Raw genomic sequence first — 13,722 nt, 5'->3', positions numbered from 1 at the left:
TGTTTTTAATTGGAGTGATTTTCTTCAAAATCCATGGGCAAGGCTCATTAGAGATCAATACTGACAGCAATGAAAAACTAAATCCGTTCACACACAAATGAATTACAGCATGGGCAGAGTAAAATTCCATAATAATTCTGACCTAACAAGTAAAATGTTATTTCACTTTCCATGCCCATTCTTCAATCCCAGACTTTTCCACTGAGGCAGCCAATAAAGCAGCCAGTTGTGATATGCCCACTATAAATCCTACCAAAGAGCAACAATATGTCTTACATAGCTCACTAAAAAAGCATCAAAATAGCAACTCTCAGTCATCACTGCATCAGATATATGTTCTCACTATGTCCCAGGATCCCCTCCCATAGAAGCTCATGTGATCCATACTACCTAAGATTTATGGATAAATCAACACATTCAGTAGATATTTTAATTAATTTGTCACCTATACTCTCTGCCCTTTCATTAATACATTAATGGTTTCCATATAATGTGGACTATTTTAGCAAAATACAAGTTATCCTTTCCAAACAGCAAGTAACTTCCTGAAGTTTAAAAACAAACAGAAAAATGTAATTAGGCTTTACAGAGGGCATTGCATCTTAGCTGCAAAAAGCAAATGCACATTACAAAGAGGCTTCTGAATATCTAAGTCATGGGAGCACGCTCACAGAAAGAGTGAGATTTACTATCAGTTATAAGTGCTAAAATGAGAGCAAAGCAAGAATAATATCTGCCAGTAACTGTATTAATGGGAGATTGTTATGGAAGCCATTTAAGGAAATGCAAGACTTGGAATGGTATAATGATGCAGCTGCAGAAGAAAAAACACGTGTGTATTGTTAATATGTTGTTGTATAGCTTCAGACATTTAAATTAATGAACTAATTTCAAACTTCAAAATGCCAAGCACCCCAGTGACCATACACTTTCCATAGGAATTGTGCCTATTTTATTTCCATAAAAGTCTTAAGTAAAATTTCCATTAGTCTTTAACTTGAATAACGTGCAATTTCCATAGAACAACACTGAAAAATCATAAACAGTAACAAAAAGCAATGCAGTAAATCCACCACGTTCAAGATCTATTTTTCAAACTATTCATCAACTCAAAATAATTGTATAAAATCAGCAGAAGTATTCCAAATGCTCAGGAGAGGAAACGCTGTTCTAGGTAATAGGTAAATGCAGGACTGAATAAAAGAAAATTAATTTCTTCCACTTCAGTTTTTTCATCATGTAAATACTATTTCTGAATACTCACAACACTGACAAAATAGCTTTGTTTTAAAACCCTGTTTAAAAAATTCCCTGGTTTGTTGGGTTTTTGGTTTTTTTTTAAATTCTGTATCCTAAACTGATTAAACTATACAAGCTGCCATTTCTCATGTCACATTTCTACTTGGTATGTTTTGAAAAGGCTAAGCTACTGAATCATTAAAAATAGGGAGTGTTTGCATAATGTAAATACTGCTGACAAACTACTAACTGTAGCACTGGTAAGATGCCTTAGTAATATGTAACCACTGATGTAATATTACAAATTATTCTTACTGCTCAAAGTTGCCATTTCACCAATATGTATGCCTGTTCAAAATGTTATTCCAACACAGAGCAGGAGTCCTGGCAACTGTATTTATTCCCTGAAATCTTAAAATATTATCAAAATATTATCTATAATAAATATATGAAATATATGTTATCTAAGCTCAATTATCCTGACGGGTAAAAGCCAAAGAATACTTCTGTAAGGTTTAAATTCCCAAGAGAAGAAGAGCTCAGATCCCGTCTGCAAGCACACAATGGAATCACAGCTGACGATGCACATCTTTTTCTGGATGTCTCCATATGCTCAGGAGGGTTCCCTCCCCCCCCCCCCCCCCCCCCCCCCCCCCCCCCCCCCATTTCTCCCTCTCCGCCTCCCTTGCTCCCAGCATTACATTGAAGGATTTGTCATTATCTGCTGCCAGGAGTATGAGAATGTTTTAACAACTAACAAAAATAAAGTAGTGCAGTGAACTTCACCTCATTTAAAAATAAAAAGAGGAGATCCTGCCAGAGTAGCCATCTGTAACTAAATTAACTAATAGTAGAGAATGGGTGGATGAATGGATGCTGTAATATACCTTCTATAAATTAAATATCAATGTTACTCTGTTCTTAGTTTAAAATGTTGTGTCACACAGAAGAGTATATACTGCAACAACACATCTAACCTTTGACCTCCAAAGCCAAACACAGAAATAAACGAATACTGACCATTTTAATGTCTGTAAGAATACTGAAGAAATGTGTGGAATTTGTTAAATACTTTATACCTACTTGCATACGAAGTGCATTGTTTAGAGAGGCCAACCATAGCAAACGTACAAAAAATGAACGTGGCAAGAACAGTTTTAGTTCAGCGTTCCCTTTCTCCAATGCACAATCTATTAGCGCTCAGCAGACAAAGAGAGTTACATTTATACTTGAATTTGGTACCAGCCTTTAGTTCGGCTTTTTCTTTTAAATGAACTGACAGCATCCTCAAGGCTTAGACCTCATAAGCCTCTGCAATTCTGGTGTCAGGTGCTAGAGAAACTCCAGCTGAGCGCAGAAGCCCAGATTTTGCCAATGAGACAGTGACATCAGCAACAAAGGCAAGGAGCAGAAGACAGTGGGCATTGTAGCAGCAGCTGGCTCGCTCGCTGACTTTGTTCTTCCTGCTGCAAAACCTGGGCTCCCTGCAGATGGGCTAGCTCCTACTGGTTTTTTTGAGGACGGAGGGAAAAGTTGGGAATGTCAACACTACAGACTGCTCACATGCCTCTTTTGACAGAGCCTTTCAGCCTTATAATGAGCAAGCTACATCCTAAATGATTATAAAAACATAAACATTATTCTTAAATAATTCATTTTTCCTTCAGAGCTTCAGTTTAAGGCAATACACTACATGTGAGTAAATCCCTAGTATTTTCTAATTTTTCCACCAGAAATAATCTTTATTTTCTCTCTCAAGTAACGTAGTTCCAGTTTAAAAACTTAAATTGAACTGTCTTATTCCAAAAGTATCACTCTTGATAGCAATAAAGTATTCCTTCCTCAAATGCCTCGAGTTTTACATTTAGCACTAACACCACCAGGACACACAACGAGGAACACAAGGAGATTTACACATTTAGTAGAGAAGTGTCTTCAAACACTGCAGAGATACTGATGAAGCACGTGATACATGGATCCTCTCCCTAGTAAAGACCACAAGCTTGAGAAGATACAAAGTTGAGAAATCTTCAGGTTTTATGTGAAATAAAAAGAGTATGGTGGCTGAAAAAAATGAGATGATTACACCACCTTTGTCAGGCATTTACTGCATAACGCTCACCAAAACAAGATAAAACATACTAAAAGTTATGTGATTCTTCAAGTATTTGCATGATGTTAAAAAGATCAACCGTTCTTCTTAAAGTTGTTCTCAGTATTTCTGAAGGTTGACTGCATGACAAAATATTTTCTTCAAGACCATAGATGACCAAGACTGGCTACAAACATTAAGCTTATCACAGCACTTCTCATAAACTTAGGGATTAACCATTTGGGGGCAATTTACATCTTTCTTTATCTCGTGTGACACAGCAGAGATGAATTCTGTGTTCCAGTCCCCAAGTAGCTGTGTCACAAATGCCAAAATAAGGGACACAAATGCATGAGCGGCCATACGTGCCTGCATACAAGCCTGTACATGCAAATACGCACAAGCCTATAGGTATATCCTATTTGTGGCACCACCACTGACGTAAACAAGCAAATGTCCTGAAAAATACGTAGGAGGCGCAGTACCTACACCAACTGCGACAAAACAACTGGTTTCCATTCACAGTGGTCTTAAGCTGCATATAAGCAAACGAGAGCTCTGCTTTGGGGAATAATAGTTTCGGTATGACATTAACAAGAGTGTGCAACACTGTCATTTCTCTGAGAGCATCCAACAGAGCGGACCAGCAGCTCCCTCCCTTTGGGCACTCGCAGAGGATTCCCCCATGAGAAGAGCCCACCAGGTGGCCCAACGCCCCTATCGGGTTGTAAAGAGCCAGGAAATTAACTGGCTAGAGTTGATTTTATAGTTCAGTACATAAAAACCCAAAGGGATAAAAAACAAATGACTGCCTTCAGCCACAATGGTAGCAAACTAAGAACAACAAAAAAAAAAAGCTTTAAGTAAAAAGACTGGCAGTCTTAAACTGCTTACTTATTTACAGCAGCAATAGAGTTCGGCTGTAACTGTCATAGCCAGACACTATACGCTTAGCTCAAACTATACTTAAATACCATAAAAATATTATTGGTTCAGTTCTAAAGCCTATTCACCTGCTTCCGACTACTCTGAGAGGAAAAAAAAAAGAGAAATACAAAACCAATTGATTATTACTGAACAAGCAGGCTGTTCTCCTTTTACAAGGAGACTCTTTCCTGGCTAAATTACAAGTGTATTTAGACCGTGGGCTCCCGCATACGCACACTTCAGACAGAAGTATACAGGCTAACACAAACTAAGATTCAGACATCATTATTTCCCGGTGACTACCAGCAACCTCCTTGCCTTCCTTTCTTTTTTTTTTTTTTTTTTTTAATTCCTCCCCCCCCACACCTTTTTTTTGCCAGGCTCTCGGGCAGGTTTCCCGCAAACTACACGGCCTGAATGCCCCTCTCTGGAAGGAGACGCATGTGATCCCCGGGCTGGGGGGGAAACGCTCAGGCCCAAGCGGAGGCGAAGGAGCAGCGAAGGAGAGGGACGAGGCTCCAGTTACACCTCGCCCAGGAGCCTCCGACGAGCGCGGCGGCGGCGGCAGCGCGGTCCCCGCGGAGGCGGCGGCGGAGCACACACCGCCCCCCGCGGAGGCGGGGAGGGGGTTGAGCACCCGCCCTCCGCGGAGGCAGCGGACATCTCCCCACCCCTCCCCCCCCGCCCGCTCCCTACACGCGTGGGGGCCCGCTCCCGGCGGAGGCGGCCGCAGAGCTGCCCGCCTGCAGCTGCAGTCGCCGCCGCCTCCTTGCGCGCAGACCCGCGGCCGCCGCCCGCGGCAGGGAAGCGGGAGCGAGCGGCGCCGCCCGCCCCGCCAGCGGCACCCGCCCAGGGACCCCGGCCCCGCGCCCAGCCGGCTGCCATCCCCTCCTCCTCCTCCTGCCGCCGCTCCCCGCCCCGCGCACACACACGCAGACACACGGCACTGCGGCGGCCGGGCCCCCACCCCTCCCCGGGCCGTGGGGAGGCGGCGGCGGCGGCGGCCGGGCGCCCCGGGCTGCGCTCGCACGCAGCTGTGCCGCCGCGGCCTGGCTGCGCGGCTGCGGCGCCCCGCCGCCCGCCCCCGCGGCGCGGCTCGGCCCGGCGCTGCGCGGCGCGCAGACGCAGGCGCAACCCCCGCGCAGAAAGTTAGAGAAGTTGCCCGCTTTGCCCTCTCCTTCCCCGCGCGTCTTCTGCGGGCGCGGAGCGGCGGCGGGGCGCCCCGGCCCCGGCGCAGGGAGAAGGGGAGAGGGCACCGGGCGCCGCGGCCCCTGCCCGGCGCGGGGAAAGGGGCGGCCGGCTCGGCTCCGCGGAGGGAAAACGGAGCGGCCCGCACCCTTGCGCACCAAGTCGTTGTCAGCCGGGGAAGGGGAGGGGGTGAACACCGCCCTGCTCCCCAAAATCACTCCTTTTGTCACCGGGGAGACACCCTCAAGTTTCCCTGTCGGTGTGTGCTTGCGGGCGAGGGGGGAATGACCTAAACAACCCCTTGAAAATTGCCCTCCGCACCCCAGCTGCCCCATCCTCCCCCACCACGGGCAGGGCAGACCCCTGCCCCCCCGGATCAGCTGCAGCACCCCTCGCCTCCCCGGCTCCTCGCACTTTCTCCTCCTACTCCCCCCCCCCCCCCCCCCAGCCAGGGGCGCGGAGGGGCAGCACCCGACCTCCGCCTGGCCTGGGAGCAGGAAACCAGCCCCCTCAGCCCGGCAGGGTGGGGTGCCGTATCCCCCCCACCCGCCCCGCCGAAACGAGGGACGTCCCGGGGAAGTAAACCCGCGTCCCCCCCGCCGGGCCCCGGGGGTGCGAGCACGATGCCCCGGCGAGGGGCGGCCCCGCGGTCCCCTGCCCCCGGCTCCCCTCTCGTTCCCCACGGAGGGGGCCGCGGCCCCCGCCCCGCTCCCCCCGCCGCCGGCGCGGGGGAAGCCGCCTCGCCGCGGCCGCGGTGCCGCCCGCCAACGCCGCCCCTCCGCGCACCGGCGCGTCCCCGGGCATCCCCCCGGCATTACACAAGGCGGCCGGGGAGGCGCGGGGGGCTCGGGCACACCCCCCGCCGCGCCGGGGCCGAGGGGGCGTGCGGGAGCCGTTACCGGGGTCAGTGCCGTCTCCCGCCGCTGCCGCCGCGGCTGCCGCTGGCGCTGACCTTCGCTTTGTAAGATGAAGCTGAAGCTGGGGCTGCGGCCGCCATGTTCCCGTTTTAATAACTGCCTGCTTGTTTATTTCAATGGAGACCCTCCCACCACTCGCCCTCCTCCTCCTCCCCTTCTACCCAGAGGAGGGCTGGACGGGGAGGAGGCGGGGGGAGGCACAAGTCACTCCCCCCTGCCCCCGGGCACGGCGGCAGCAGCGGCCGGGCCCCGGGCTCGGGGAGGCGAGGCCGGGCCGGGGCGGGCGGCACGGCGGCGCGGCCCGGGGCGCCGCCGCCCCTCGCTGATGCCGCCCGCCGGAGCGCGGGGCTGCCCCGCTCCCCGCCCGCAGGGACAATGGCAGCCGCCCCGCTCGCTCGCAGCTCTGCGCAGCGCTCCCGGGAGCCCGCTCCTCGGCACCCGAACGGGAGAGGGAGAGGAAGGGGAAGGGGAGGGGGGGGAAAGTCCTTCGCCCTCGGAGGGCGAGACTTTAAATGTGGCCCTTTGCGGGCCGCCCTCGGAGGAACCTCGGTCTCAAGCGGGACCGGAGCAACCAGCCCTGATACGGCTTGCAGTGGCCCGTATTCACAAAAACAGGGAGGCGGGGGGGCGGTGGGGGGGCGACACAGTCTTATTTCCTTTCTTTGCCCCCGAAAAAAAAATAAAAAAAAGAAAACACACACATGCTGAAAATCGTGTCACAAATACACGGCGTCAACTGTGTCATCTCACTCACGGGAACGAGGGGATGAAGATGCAGGCTTTTCCTAGGTTGGAGGAGTGAGGGTGATTGTTAAACATTGCCCTTTAGTTCAAGAAGCAATCCGCGATGCAGAAATCCTGCCTTCAAAGAAAAGCTTTACATTTTCACATATGTCGATAATGGCGAGCTATACTGTACACGCTGTAACAATTGTTATTTTTGACATTTTCTCACATGGGTGTGCAGCCCCAAGTTTTTCTGCAGCTATCCACAGATTATACATTGTTACTGGTGGTATGCCTAACTCTGCTTGCAATTCGGCTTGTCCAATACTTTTTTGATCATAACCCTTGTTTTTCAGATGGTTACATTTTGCCCTACTGTGCTGCGTAGAATTTCCCATACTTGTGTCTGACTCAATTTTTTTTAAGCTTTTTTCTTTCATTGGGCAAAAATAGTTCAATTGTTTCTCCAAACAAATTAAAGGAAAACTGTCTTTCCCACTATCCTTCCCCATGTTAAAAAAGTCTTTGCAACCAAGTTGCTGAAAACTTTTAATATTTTCCTCTTCTGGAGAAAGAACTCAGATATGGGAGGGATGGCCATTGGAAATCTATTTGAATTTAGTCCCATTAGGAAATGGGGGTGGAGGGATTGTAGTTTGTATATGGTCAATTAGAGCTTTGCTGCTAAATTAACCACAGATCCTACCTACATTAAATGCCACTGTTTTAAGGGGACTACTTTTAGCATCATCTCCAGAAGGCAAGTGGGCATGCTCCAGCGTTGGGCTGCAGCAGCTGGAGAGGACAACCTTTCTCAATGTCTCTCCCCATCAGCTGTACTCGGCAAAGAAATTACTCCGTCTTCAGGAAGCTCTTCCACTCTGCCCGTACATAGGCAGGCAGCAAAGAGATTGAAGGTTAATTCTGTCTGGAGAGCAGAGAAATCAGAATATTACCTTGAAATAACATGGCAAATGAGAGTAGCTCGTATGTGAAAAAAACCTGGGGCAAAGAGTTCTGGAGAAACAGAGCTTTTCCTCTGGCCTCATTTGTTATATCTGTGCAAATTTCTGTAGCAAATAAGCTAACAGTTATACAGGCAATAATCTCATTTACCTCACAGTCATGATCATTCGTTCTCCTATGCTAAGTGAAACAGTGGTCTGCTGGGGGGGGGGGAGGGGAAGTATGACCATAAGCAGTCCAATTTAGAATTGCACAGGTAACTTTAATTCCAGCATTTCTTATTTATGAAAGCTTGATTTTTTCCAACCTCACACTTCCTTTAATGTAACCAAAAGTCTTTATTAAACTAGTACCTAAATCCACCAGGAAAAGCAAGGAAGACCTTTTAACTTGCTGCAGTACAAACATAAAAGATAGCCCATGTAACACAAAGTTTATGGTCTCAACATTGACAAAAACTCCTGAGTCTGTTGTGGCTGAGTGTCCTTGTCAAACTGGGTGAGAGAGGGGATTTAACTACACACATATGCTCAGATCCACTGAAATTTGTTACAAGCTTCTAACTCATGAGCAAATACATTTTGTCATCTAAGGCCAAACCCCAAAACCCTGGTTACAAATATCACTGTGTGCAAAGACCAGTAATTATGTTATTCCTAACTGCTATTCTTTAAAGGGAAAGCACCATCTTCCAGATGGGAAACAGATTTGATAAACACACTTCAGTGCCGGATTCTATTCAGCAGTACAGCTCTTCTCTGAACATTCTCCAGTGTCACCATTGCTGCATTGTGCTGACTAGAGCTGGGCTTAGTTTCTCAGCAGAAGTTTCATCTGTTCTAAGCAAGAGTAATATAACCTTTCTGTCATCCTCTCATATTCATCCTCCTCCCATTTATACTTCTGCTGGCTGTTTTGTTCACAGCATCACTTTATGCATTCACTTGATTATTCACGGCAATCTGCGAACCTTTCCTGGTGTGAAATTTAACACAGAGAGAAGTTTTTAATTATTTTGAATTTTCAGTGAAGTTTGGTTAAATTTTCTCTCATAACTTTTTTTCCTAAATCAACAGGAAAAAAAATCAGAATCTGAATGCAACCATGTTTTCCTGATCAGTATAACATATATTGTCAATGTTCTTTTTTCTTACTTACTTTTTCTACATAACATATTTCTTTAAAAATTGGTACACAGAGTACTGTGAGTAAAACTAGCATTTGCAGGTGTGTTTCTAACTGATTTTCAAATAAGTTAAAGTTATTCTTCCATAAGGTGAAAGGTTATGAACAGATTGTTGAATGTTTATGGACTTGGTGGGCCACTCAGGTATGGCTGCTGTCTCATAAAGCTCTATCTGCAGCTTTAAAGCGTAAGCAAGAAGGGTTTATGTGCACCTGCTGACACCAGGGCTATATGTAATGCAGCTGTTGGTGCACAAAGCCTTTTTCATGAGCAGCTGCATTTAGCCTGTAGAATCACTCTGCCCACCTTTATGGGGAATTGAATCCCCACTTACTCATTAACCTTCCCAAGTAGATTTAAATATGGTCTTTATGAAACCAATAAGATTTTTGTTGACACAGTATATACCTAACTGAAACCCACAAAGAAAACAAAATGAAATTTAAACTCATTTAAACCTACAATACCATCTTCACTCTCTTCAGGAAGGGGGGACGTGTCGAGGTCTTCTGGCTGAACCCTGAGCTCCAAGTAGGGCCAATTTTGAAGTTATGTCAGGTTTTCCAGGGTCATATCCAGTTGAGTTTTTACTGCCACCAAGGATGAAGAGTCCACAGCCTCTCTGGATGACCCATTCCAGTGTTTGAGCACATATGTGAATTTTTCTTTTCCCCTGATATCTAATAGGTCTATTACAGCTTGTGCTGTTGCCTCTCACAGCGAAAAGGCCACTGTGGACCTCAAAGAAGGCTCTGTCTTCTCTATACCTGCCCATTAGGTAGCTGAAGAGAACAATAAAATTCACGCCAGCCTTCTCTTAAGACTAACGAACGGCCTGACCTTATCAGCCTCTTCTTGTACATCATATGCTCCAGCACCCTCACCATTGTGGCGGCCCTCTGGATTTGCTTTTTTATGCCATGTCTTTCATGTACTGGGGAGCTCAAAACTGCACACAGTAATCCAGATGCGATCTCACAAGTACTCCATGGATGGGAATAACCACTTTTCTCAGTTTGCTGGCTATTCTTTTGCTATTGTGGCCCAGGATGCTGTTGACCTTCTTTGTTGCAAGGTCACTGATGACTTACTTGTTGCTCACCAGGACCCCCAAATTCTTTTTTGCAAAGCTCTTTTCTATCCACTTGGCCCCCAGCTCATAAAGTGAATGGCCATTCTGTCCCAGATGCAGGATGCTGCACCACCATTCGTTGAACTTCATGAGGTTCCTGACAGCCCATTTCTCCAGCCTGCTGAGGTCCCTCCAGTGCACTGACCACTCCTTCCCAATTTGCTGTCATCTGCACTTCATCTCATCACTGAGGTCACTGACAAAGGTGTTATACAGTATCAGTCCCAGTATCCATCCCTGAAGCCTACTGGCCAGCGGCTGGACTTGCTACTGCTGATCACAGCACTTGAGCCCAATGGTCCAGCGAATTTTTGACCTAACTTATCTTCTGCTCAACTAGCTCATACCTTTCCCATGTGGTTAAAGGAGGTCTATGGTGATTGTGTCAAAAGCTTTGCTAAAGTCAAGGTAAACGACATCTGCTGCTCTCCCCTTCTCCACAGACTCAGTTATCTCATTATAAAAAGCAGTCGCGTTCGTCAGGCAGAATTTGCCCTTTGTAAACCCTTACTGCCTGTCCCCAGTCACATTCTTGTCTTTCAAACACCTGGACATGGTATCCAGGAGGATTTACTACTTAATCCTCCCGCAGACTGAAGTCAGGCTGGCTGGCCTGTAGTTCCCTGGATCTCCCTCCTTGAAGATGGACATGACATTTGTCTTTTTCCAGCCGCCAAGCGCTTCCCCCAGTCACCACCACCTTTACACAATACACACACACACCTGTCATGATACACATACCCTCCCATTACGACAATTACTGTGCCCTTCTGACCTCACATCACATCTCCAAACTATCGCTGATTGTCCTCCTTCCATTAGCCCTTTACCATGTTCTGCCCTCTCAAAGTAACACATTGACTTACATGGCGCTATTTCTTTTAAAGCATCTAGGGTCTGGCTCAGCTTCTTCAATGGCACTTTGGCTTTATTGCCATTTGATACAGTGATACACCGAACTCATTAAGAGCTTGCAGTGAAGAGCATATCCTAGGCATATACTGCTTATGTGCTAAAACTAAAAATAAGAATTTTTTTTTGTCCTAGAAAATTTCAGACATAAAAAAAAATCTTTTTGCATCTCAAATAACAAACTTGTAAATTAAAAAGTGGCTAATCAAACATCTGATTGTGTGTTGACGACTTATTAATTCAATAACTTGCTTCACATTCTTTCTTTTAAATCACATAACCTTGAAAAGCTCCATACTTTTTTAATACAAGAAATCGATCAAGATTAATTTCACCTTATAAAATGTTTTGAAGAAAGTTATAAATGTACAGGGTAAGAATTAGAATTTTAATCAATATTTGTGCAAATATTTTTATACTAGAATCAATGACTCATTTTACTCATGCTACTTTGGTAGCAGTTCATGCTAAGACAAAATAATGTTCAACTGAGGGAAATACACCTGTAGAGCTAAAGCACAACTGCTATACTAGTACCAGAAGTGTATGTATTTTTCTGGTATTGTAGTATCATACCAAAAACCTTGCATTTTTACCTTGCTGGACCTGCACTTCTACTTACCCAGCCCACTTGCTTCTGCCACTTTCCTTCAGCTACGTATAGCAATTTTGACCACATGAAGTGCTGGATCAGACAAACAAAATCTGCCCCTAAAATTCTTCTTGCACACTGTGATGGGACTGCTGAGCCGGTGGCACCAAATTCCAACCGTGAGAAAAGGGGTAGTGCCTGCTGGGCACTCCCGGGCAGCCTGCTGGAGATGACCCTCCCTGCTTGGACCAGATGACCTCCAGAGGTCCCTTCCCACCTCAGCCATTCTGTGGCTCTGTGATACTTTTTGTCAAAAAGAAAATTCTTTCTGCTACTCTGCTTTATTTCACACTGCTCTCCCAAATTCTCCAATCATTCTTCTCTTTAACCATCTTTTTTTTTTCTTTTGCCGTTATTTTCCCTTTTATTTTTGTTTTTGCTAGTCTTTTATTCTCAGTCTCTCCCATATTCTCATCCTGCAGCATATGCTCAACAATAGTTATGCTATGACATATTCTGTATATTCATGCAGTCTATTCAAAAAGACATTGCCGTTCCTCCTGCTGAGGATGAAAAAAGCCCAGCTCACCCTTATACTCTGACTTTAATCAAAAATGTAAACAGCCCTCAAGCATACACATTAAGGGGTATAACAGAGCTACATATAAGAAATAGAGCTAGAAGTGTTTCATTATGGTTTTGCTGTTTAAAGAGCAATGTTGTCTTCCCCTTGTAATTACACTGTTGAATATGTTAACTTACCTTTTGTTTAGAATTGTGTAACACTGCCTTCTTCCCTTGATTTCCTGCACTTGAATACACAAATTTTTGTACCTTCACAAGAATTTGATAATAAAAAGCATTGCTGAGGAAGGGCAGAATTAAAAGCTGTCCCACCATTAGCAAGTGGAGATACACACTTTAACAAGCCCCCTAGACACACCCTCTGTGCTGCTTTTTTGGGGATGTCCTCCGAAAAATTATTCTAAGGCAGCTTTATTAATTCATATTTAACAATTACTTCTCATCACTGACCACATACATTAGAATGCTTTCCTCATAATGATTGTGCAACCCTCAGCCTAAGTGACCCTACATCTTTTATGTTGAATGTACTTTCTAAATTCACTATTAAGCTGATTACACCTTGAGGATGATCAATCTATGTTCTCCGTTGGTCACTTACTGTGTAAATCTAGAGTTATGTACACATGTAAATTTACTAGCTCATGTAATTAGAGCACAGAAGATATAAAAAAACCCAGAGTGGTGGTGAAGCATGTTTTTAACTGGCAAAAACTCAGCATGTCTGTACAAGTAGCATATTTCATGCAGTAGACTTAAAATCTGCCTCTCTCTGTTGCAGTTCTTAATGCCATTATGAAAGAGATGAAATCAAGATGGAAGGATGACAGTGATTTAGTCACAGAACCAGTTAAATGGCTTTCCAAACTTGAGGCCACCGATAGTTTTTTGATTTACAGATAGGACAGAAGCTTGATGTTACAAACCTTTAACTGAAGTAAATAAAGTCCAGAAAGTATGAAGAAGGAAATATGAGGAGTCTGGCTTCACTTCAGGATAGAGTTAAGAGTTTTAAGTTCAAGTTCTGTAAATTCAGACATTCAGTTCCTTGCTGGCTTTTTTAAAATTATTATTTCAATTTAATTTATTTTTATTATTAAAACAACTGCATTTTCATTAGTGTTTCTTAAGCTCATGTTTTTAGTTTGACTTCCAACCCTAAACTCTAGAATAATCAAATTTTTGTATGGAATTATTTTAATCTAACAAATATGAGAAAAAATTATTGTCCCTGAGCTTTTTGGACTATGTTTTAGGACA

At 45.4% G+C, this 13,722-nt stretch overlaps 1 protein-coding gene across 1 annotated transcript in view; it reads right to left on the bottom strand.

Moving 5' to 3' along the window:
- The window catches only part of NCOA2 (nuclear receptor coactivator 2), a 196,165-nt gene extending 189,777 nt beyond the window's left edge, over positions 1-6,388 (bottom strand). Inside the window, exon 1 of the mRNA XM_050892444.1 lies at positions 6,346-6,388. The gene's annotated coding sequence lies outside the window, so the exon portion shown is untranslated. The remainder of the gene's footprint in view (positions 1-6,345) is intronic.
- Between the last annotated feature and the right edge of the window lie 7,334 nt (positions 6,389-13,722).

This window comes from Gymnogyps californianus, chromosome 2 (genome assembly GCF_018139145.2).
Source record: "Gymnogyps californianus isolate 813 chromosome 2, ASM1813914v2, whole genome shotgun sequence".
Lineage (NCBI taxonomy): Eukaryota > Metazoa > Chordata > Aves > Accipitriformes > Cathartidae > Gymnogyps > Gymnogyps californianus.
The sequence above is the reverse complement of the archived record's forward strand: the minus strand, read 5'-3'. Positions and strand labels throughout refer to the sequence as shown.